The sequence below is a fragment of the Dermacentor variabilis genome, chromosome 8 (genome assembly GCF_050947875.1).
Source record: "Dermacentor variabilis isolate Ectoservices chromosome 8, ASM5094787v1, whole genome shotgun sequence".
NCBI lineage: Eukaryota > Metazoa > Arthropoda > Arachnida > Ixodida > Ixodidae > Dermacentor > Dermacentor variabilis.
In genome coordinates this window covers 42,971,979-42,981,353 of record NC_134575.1, presented here as the reverse complement: position 1 = coordinate 42,981,353, position 9,375 = coordinate 42,971,979, and the positions used below count along the sequence as shown (strand labels likewise).

Genomic DNA, 9,375 nt, shown 5'->3' with positions numbered 1-9,375 from the left:
ATTTCACTTAACTCAAACAAACCGTTCAAAGCACCGGCCAAAAGCCCACACATTGCAATGGAAGGGCAAATCGTTTTCCTCTAACTCGAGTGCATAGCGCTTTGGTTAATTCAAACCCGCACAAGTGAGCCCTCATGCACGCAGCGGTTGCTAAAAGCTTGAAGACGTGAAATTCGCTTCCCTTAGATGTGAAGGTACTTTAATTGATTTCTGTCTTTTAGAGACCGACTTACCGCGGAGCAGCGATTTCATTTGTTGCCGCTGCTTTAATGCCATGTCAGGGTGAAGCAGCTTTTACACTATGGGCAATCAACGCCTTATGATGGCCGAGTAGTGTTCGATCAGCGCAAACTAAAGTTGCAGATCACTTCTAACAATGAAAAAGTCTTCAATTAACTGTGCCGCCGTTTCTTGATTAGACAATAGAATAATTCTATATATCGGACTAGGCGATATTACGCAACTGCGCATGCACTCTTTCAGGTGCATTCGCCGTTGTATTCTTAACGTGGTTATAGTAAAGAATTCGCGTACTAGATAGACGGTACTTACGAAAGGTCTCACAGCTTGATCGCACACGGTTTTCACAGCGGTCGCGTACAGGGTATAGGCCGCCCTGCAGTCCCCGAACTTTGTGTGCAACTGAAAATGTGAATTAAGTAAACGATTTATACTACAAGAGAGCACATTACTGGCCTGTTACTGCAGTGATATAGGCGAGTGTTTTCTATGCTTCGACGATTCTTTTTCCATGATCGGGGAGTCATTGGGAGTCATATTAGAAGTCTAGGGTGCTTCAGCCCGAAGTTCGAATAAGGAATAATGGTGGCAGTGGTACAAATACCGACCCGCTTTTGTCGTCAGAAGGAAATGCCTTATGAGAAAAAGTTTGAATGGCTGCATGTCGCGCCAGATACCTTACGCACACAAGTTTCGGCTGGCGAGCATATTCAGCGGCGCGCTGTTGTCAGTGCCTACCACGACGGACCATCATTCAAAACTCGTCCCGCACAACATCGCGGGGCCTTTCCGCCTGACGTCATAGTGCGCCAGACTGTCTAGTGCCCCCGGTGCGCTCGCTTTCAAGATTGCCTACAGGGAACGCTGAAATTTCGTGTGACAGCGCATATTTCGTAATTTTTTTCAGCATTAAGATGTGACTGCCTCCATCTCTGCCATACAGACTGCCTACAAAATTTTATAGAACAGCGTTTATGAAATTTTATTTTTTTGTTTTCATAGTTATGATAATAGAGGATAACGATTTCCGTCGTACATTACAACTACTCAAAACGCCACTGCTGCGCCCATTGTCGTTTTATCAAAATTTGGGTAATCTAAAGAAGAGCTGCTTCTTGAAGTATTGAGAGTCCAACTGAGGAGGTTGGAAGTAAGGCACGTCCAGCTACTTCATATCCCTGATATGTCAAATGTAAATGTCCTTAAAGCAGATTTAAATAAAAGTGATAGCACCCTTTAGCACTTGCGAAACACTCACACAAGGCAAACATGCACAACAAACGCCAGTTATTGTTCTTTTTATGGACGACCATGGTCAAAGTATTGTCCCAAGTGTCGCCAGATAACTCTTCAGCGCCCTGCGTTTGTAGCATGACAGCTCGCTTTCATGAACATCTAAAGCGCCGTGTAATGACGCCTGTATTAGGCCCCGTTTTAGCACTCCACATGCATCAACATTGCAGGAATCAATGTGTGTTGGTTTCCCTCGACTGGCTTAGATGTAACCGGCTTCGACTCTTAAGAGGAAACTTTAGCTCGAGTGCTCTTATCTAAATACATGTAAAAGGAGAATTCGTTTTTCTCGGCAACCACTGCACCAAATTTGACGAGGTTTGTTGCATTTAAAAGAAAAACTTAAAATCTAGTGACTGTTGGTTTCGAATTTTTGAGTTAGGTCGTCAATTTTTTATTAAAAATTGGCGAAAATAAAAATTTTTCAAAAAACGAAACTATCAAGTTTACAACTCTGTAACTCAACCACTAAAGATTATAATACAATTTTGTGAATTGCATCTAAAAGTACATCTATAGCGGACAAAATTGATATGTTACACATGAATATAAAAAAATTTAATCATAGGCAAATACAACTTTTGTAAAACCGTTGTAACCAACGTAACAAATTCATGTAAGATGTAAAATGACATATTGAATTTGTCCGCTTTGAATTGATCTAATGGATGCCGTTTACAGAACCGCGATATCAGTTCTTGATGCATAGCTATCAATTTGTAAACTTCGTGCTTCTATTTTTTTCAAACGGTCAAATATTTGAAAATCGTTTTAAGAAAATTCAAGCCCTAAATCGAAATTCCGCTTCCAACAGTCACTAGAATTTAACTTTCTCTTTCAAATGCAACACATTTCATCAAAATCAGTCCAGGGGTTATCTCATAAAAACGTTTTTGCGTTTTACATGTATTTGAATAGGCCGCGTCGGAGTTGGGCCCGAGCTAAAGCTTCCTCTTAAAGATTGGAACACAAACGCCAAAAGCTGTAGTCGTTGCGCAACCCAACCGGATCACGTAAATAAGCAGTTCGCTACGATAACGCAGCACTTACTCAGATCACCTCTTCTTGCGAGCACCATACTACAGAGTACACTAGGGCAATACCGTCGGTATACTATATATATATAGTCTGAGGAATGCCGGATATATATATTTTAGTAGTATCCGGCATCCCTCAGCCTAAATATTTGTTAAAACTGCGAATGCTTACACGTGTGTATCATTTTACAGCGCCAAGAATTATACCAACATTCCAAGCAAATTTTCCCCGTTGACATCGCCATTATGTTTCGTGGGACGTGCTGCAACACCCGACCGCGCCCCGTGCACCGAATGCGCGCGAGTGTGGCTAGAAAGATCGTGGCTTGATGCGCGGAGTCTTCCCTCGCACCCAACGTTAGAGGACACTTCATAAAGCCGCGGAGGAGGGGGCGGCTGAAAGGCCACGCCCAAGCGGCGACAAGTAGGCAGGCGTGTTCAACCCTCCAGCTCGGCCGTGATCGCTCATAGATGACGCGCAGCTGAGCACTTACGCGGACCACGCACTACAACCTGGAGATTACTTGCAGAGGGTGGAAAGCTGGGGCGAACAGACATTCCTGGTGCCTTCATGTGAGCTGTCTTCCATGCGCGTTGGAATGCTTGTTGGAACACCCTGTTACTACGCGATCGTTTATTGCATCTTACGCGGCTGATAATTCTTCGATCCTTACTGTAGTGTTGTATTTTGAAATCTACATCAATACTTCGCTTTCGGGCAACACTGACTTTCTTGTTAGGTCTGAAGGCAGCGTGATATTTACTTTGGCTATGAAAACTTCCCCGTGTGGCATTGTGCTACTGCAACAAGACAACTCGCACAGTTTTTAAAGCCACCACTACAAGACCTCCGCTGGCTAAATTGGTTATGACTGAGCGTTATGCACTACTAAAGCAGTAATTACAAATGTGCAGCGCCTTTAGCAGTCTGATTTCCTTATTAAAAGCTTTGAAATGCCTCACCAATTTATGCGTACCTGTGGTTAGTGGACATGATGAAAATCTCGGACAAATCCTGTCGAAATTTTCAGCGTGCCACGGGTATCAAAATCTTGAAAGTCGGGTCCAGGAGTCACGCTGGTTTTTCATTTAATATTTAAATGAGTAAGCATTTCTATTCCTACCCAACAATGAAAACCGTCCGTCGCGTAAGACGATCGCTTTCAAGATAGGACCCGTAGCAGCGATTGAATTCTCCGTCGTGCTTCCTCTCACTTCAATGCGAACTGACCGGCGGGAACGACAAGGAAATGCACCTATCTGCACTCTGCGCACTTTGTCGCCATCGCAGGTCGCTTTTAAGATGAGGCCTGCGCGGCCGGGTTATATGCAGCCGCTGAAGGAGTATGATGGTTTGATGAAGATGGGTAATGTGCTAACGAGCCCTAACGACTTATGACTGAAATGTCATCAGCGCACCTGGCGCTGTCACATGCAGTAGTTTACTTGAATAATCAATTCACCTTGCGCTGCCATCTGCAGCAGTTCGTGTCGCCGCAGTGCTGTCATTAGTGCAGGTCCGACGAAGTTTCATAACACCGATAATGACACCGGGCTCACGGAGATGAGCAAATGGCGAAATGCTTAGGCCTGCTCAAGGAACTCCCAAAAGAGTTTCTGCGTGAATTTACATTTACTTAAACATACCTTTCCTGAGACGCAGGGACTAAACGCTTCATCACGGACAGCGAGCAGTAGAGGAAGCGTTGATTTTCGAGTTCTGGTATCAAAAAAAGTGGCAGTTTCGCCCTAAAGCCGAAGCATCGATTCCGATAGCATATTAGTAAACAGCTATATCAAGTAAGTATAGTAGTTTCGTCGGTCCTACAGAGTTGTAGACAAACACATTACACCCGATGACCGCGGAAACTCGCTGTCAAAATGGTGGAGTAAAAAAGCACGGCAACAGCAGTGAGCGAAGTGAGAAGTGAGCACTTACGCGGACCACGCACTGCATCCTGGAGATTACTTGCAGAGGGTGGTAACCCGTAACACGACTGCAGTCATTTAGTTTGGAGGGGTGCGTGGCCACGCAAACACAAGACGTGCTCATATGGAGCAACTACTTGAGCCCGCGCAGATTATTTATTGCAAATATCTTGAAAAATGTGCCATTTATTGCACACGACTGCCTCATTTTGGGATCAGACATTCATAACACCTGTTCAGAAATGTTAACCAATTCCTGAACCACATTCTAAATTGAGCCACCGTCGCCGGGTCACCCTTGAAGGCTTTCATTTGCACATATAGCGTACGGTGCGCGGCGACAATTTTATCGCCCTTGGACTTTATACGAAACCTCACGGCAACGTCGATGGAATAAGTGGGCCTGTAGTGTCCAAGGTCCTCAAGATCCTCTACAAGATCAAGATCTACAAGATCCTCATGACTTTCTTTCGTATTTCAAATGTAAAATTTTGCATGGAGGCTCTTCTGCATAGATACTATCTTAAGTATCACCTTAAGTACTCACCTTCTCTTTTGCCTTGTCCAAATAAAAAATTTTCAGTTAGCCTTTAACTATGCTGCGCTCAGTAGTATTAAGTGCAGGCAATGTCAGCTTCATTTCTGAGAAAAAAAGCAATAAATATCACGAAACTCTGGTACTCATTACCGTTACTAAAGACGAGTTGCACCTGTTGAAACGTGTTGAAAAATCATGTCTCGCGTAGTGTCTGAAGTGAAGAAGCTCTGTGCAGAACCATGTAACGACGACTCACCTGAGCTTTGATGTGGTCAAATAGTTGCGAGATGTCGTAGACGAAACCATTTCGTGCCCCAAGGCCTACGTCCTGGACCCTCTTCATGGACAGCTGCAGATTGTTGTGCATTTTGTCCCATGCTTTTATGTTGTTTTTGATGAATTCCTGCGGGAGAGGCAGAATTTTGGCTTGTGAAATCACAATCGCAAACTTTGGATGCCCTCGGACAGTCCGGATATCTTTATGGTAGCTTGGCCTATAGGAACAGTATTTGCATGAGTGTGGCGGCGGAGACTTGCACCCGGAGCAGGAGCAAGGGGATGCCAGTACGGCTACACCTAGCTGGCATTTACGTAATAGTCCATTAGCTATTATCCTATCAGCTATAACAGCTATCAGCTATTACAGTCGTCGCGATGGCATATAGGCTAAGTCACGGTTATGAATACCGGTAGCAGCGTTCTGATGGGGCGGAATTTTAAATTTTCTGCCCGATCCGCAGATGATAGAAATTACTTTGGAGCCCTTCATTACCGCGTCCATCCGCGTGTGGCTTTAAGACCGTAAATAACCCGTAACACGACTGCAATCATTTAGTTTGGAGGGGTGCGTGGCCACGCAAACACAAGACGTGCTCACATGGGGCAACTACTTGAGCCCGCGCAGATTATTTATTGCAAATATCTTGAAAAATGTGCCATTTATTGCACACGACTGCCTCATTTTAGGATCAGACATTCATAACACCTGTTCAGAAATGTTAACCAATTCCTGAACCATATTCTAAATTTTGCTCGTTCGGCACATATACATTCTGGGAGCTTCGGGCATTGTACAGAGAAAATATGCATACTTTGACTGCGTTGTGGGGGCCAGACGAAAAAGACGTACATATCCGAATAGATAAAAAACATTATTGGGCCTACCTGTGCGAGCAAGGAAAAGGTCTAACTTGGCGGGGGACAACGGTAACCACAGCATTAGTCACCGAATGATAATCGAATCGGCTCACGCTCGACCGCTATTGATACAAGATGTACAAGTTTATATATGACCCCCGTAAGGGAGGAATCATTTCGCGGATAAGATTGCAGCTGGTTGTTCAAGAGGAAGTCGGATAGGGTGACAACAGCACAGCTTCGTGTACTTTGCGTAAGCGGCGGTAGCAAACCAAATAACAGCACATAACTTGCTGATCTCAAATCAGCTTCAGAATACAATGGAAGTGCATCTCCGCCACTAAAGGAGTCACAATTCTGCTAGATAAAACGGATACTTATATCTTAAATGGGAACGCTATGTATAGTGTGAAGGTATTTATTGACAAGGTAGAAAAGGAGCGAGAGGTCGAACTCGGTGCGACGGTAAGAACCCTGCGAGCAGTCAAAACCGGCCCTGTGCGTAAAACGCTGTAGATGCGCCTGATTGACCGGTACTTCGTTGTCTAATATGCTGGAGATGCCGCAGGCTAACCGGCGATTCTTCTTCGTTGCATTTGTCCCCCCAATAAAAAGACGCCACCCTCGCGATCTCAGAATATGGTAACATAGAGGGATCGCAAAAACGCTCGAGACAATCTACGTCAACAGTTTCACGATCGCGGCGTTATCTGCAGCATATTATATAAAGCGAAGAAGTGTCAATGAGTGGGACATAGCTGCCAGCGCTTTACGCACGGCGCTGGTTCTGACTTTTCGCAGAGTTTTGGCTGCCGGGCCGAGTTCGACCTCTCACACATTGCGTTCCCTGGCAGTACACATCTCGACAATTGGTGGATCTTGTGGGGTACCACACCACCAATGTCAGAACTTCCAAGGCGAACCCCACCATCCCGGCCCATGCCTGACTGACCGGCACTTCATTGTGTATAATATGCCGTTCTTCGCTAGATTATATTATATATATAGATTAGATAGATAGATAGATAGATAGATAGATAGATTAGATATATAGATTAGATATATAGATTAGATATATAGATTAGATAGATATATAGATTAGATAGATATATAGATAGATAGATAGATAGATAGATATATAGATAGATAGATATCTAGATAGATAGATATCTAGATAGATAGATATCTAGATAGATATCTAGATAGATAGATATCTAGATAGATATCTAGATAGATATCTAGATAGATAGATAGATAGATAGATAGATAGATAGATAGATAGATAGATAGATAGATAGATAGATAGATAGATAGATAGATAGATAGATAGATAGATAGATAGATAGGACATCACCTCACGATCTGAATGGTCGTGGATGATGCTTTCCCTTTTCCGCGCAAATAATGTTTGAGAGAGAACTCACATCTATGCTGTCTCTGCCAACTTCGAAAGCTTTTTGGAGGTCCGTCGCTCCTTTGCTGATCTCACTCTGAAAAACAATACATTGCCTTTGACATAATCTCCGTTATTAGCTCAATAGGGTGGATCTTTGTCTTGAGCACACAAACTTCCGTGGCATTCATAATCTTAACGACGATATAGCTTTACGCGCAGCACAAAACCAGTAACAAACTTCGCATTGCAGAGATTCCCAAGCAACGTATTGTTTTTATATAGCAGTAAATTTATTCTGCGGCTTCGGTGACCCCGACTTCCCCTGTTTTAGTGACTGCACTGAATAAAGTTGCTGGAAGCAAATACCCCACAGGAACACTGCATCTCGTAGGGATACATAAAGGCGGAGCACGTTCCATCACATTTAATTTTTTCATAGAACATAACGCAACATTCGTAGGTTCGTAAAGGCCCAAATTCCTATATTACGAAGAATTTGAGAGTTGGCGGGTATGGCTAATGGTACATTCAGTTGGGTCGTTTGTGAGCAGTCCAGAGCGCTCTGACAGCGCGCATTACATTCGGGTGGGTGAAATCGAGCTCGCTGATGACACTCAGCTAGGCTTTCCTCAGAGCCCCTTGCTACAACTGAGACCACTCGGAGCAGCTCTTCCCTTCAAGTTGGGAACTTGAAGGGAAGGGAATTCCGGTCACGTGGCTCCTGCAGTCTCCGTTGGCGTGGCGTCGGCCCTTTCGGCGAATCGGTGCCATGAATGGTCGGCGCCAGCACGCTTTGCTTGCTTGGAACAGAAGACGCACAGGCGTGTTTCATCCTCCGGCCGCAATGGCGATCTGCTGCTCATTCGGCTCAGTCGTTTCCATTTTAATTTCATTTCATTTTATTTCAGAATTCTTTTTTACAGCAGAAAAAGAACGCTACGGCAAGAACAGAAAGCTGCAAAACAGTCGCTTGACTACGTCCCTTGTCCCTTTTCTTGGCAACAGGCAGATTCATACATACATTCAGAGTACATATAATATGCATATACACACACATACCAGAAAACTTCCTGTTAGTTTGTCAATGAAAGAGAGAAAAAAGAAATAATAAGTGCGCACATATTCACCAATAGAAACACAGACATGTACATATTTAGCATTTTCTTGAAACATTGTTCTTTAAACATTGTTACAACATTCAATTTTCAGAAACTTGCCATTGTAACTCATACAGCCACTCATAAGGGTATAATTTAGTAGAGCAACATGCTTTTGTACAAAGGTTACTCATGAAATATAGGCAAAATACCGTAATACAAATCATTTCAATCAAATTGCTCAACCGTTTGTGTCACCGGCTCCACGAAAATGCCCCCTATTCTGAAAGTTTTGCTGTCAGCGTTCGCTTAGAGATATCATTTAGGGTTATATCAACACTCTGTAAGGCGTTTAGAAACTTCGGTACGCGATATTCTAATCTAGTAAATCCATAATTTGTTCGCGAAAATGGCAGTAGCCAAGCACACTTTTCCCTCATATTGTACGGTACATGTGTGGGGAAAATTTGCATATATTTAAGAAAAATGTGTTGTTGTATAGAAGACTTTTTTGCAATTTAAAACAAGGTTTGTTTCGTACGAGTGTTGCACGGGAAATCAGATTAAGGGAGCGAAATATTGCAGCTGTATTAGCACCGTAACAGGCATTCACAATATGGTGAACGGCTTTGTTCTGCAGGACTAGTAGTCTGTGAAGATTCGTTTGGGAAGTGGTTCCCCATACGAGATTGCAATAATTTATATGAG

At 43.5% G+C, this 9,375-nt stretch overlaps 1 long non-coding RNA gene across 1 annotated transcript; it reads right to left on the bottom strand.

Annotated features, from left to right (window-relative positions):
• Window positions 1-453: 453 nt before the first annotated feature.
• LOC142591013 (uncharacterized) lies at window positions 454-7,665 on the bottom strand. Its single transcript, XR_012830303.1, has 3 exons — window positions 7,599-7,665; window positions 5,294-5,440; window positions 454-642 (listed from the first exon to the last, which is right to left on the bottom strand). It is a non-coding gene; the product is annotated as an uncharacterized LOC142591013 (long non-coding RNA).
• Between the last annotated feature and the right edge of the window lie 1,710 nt (window positions 7,666-9,375).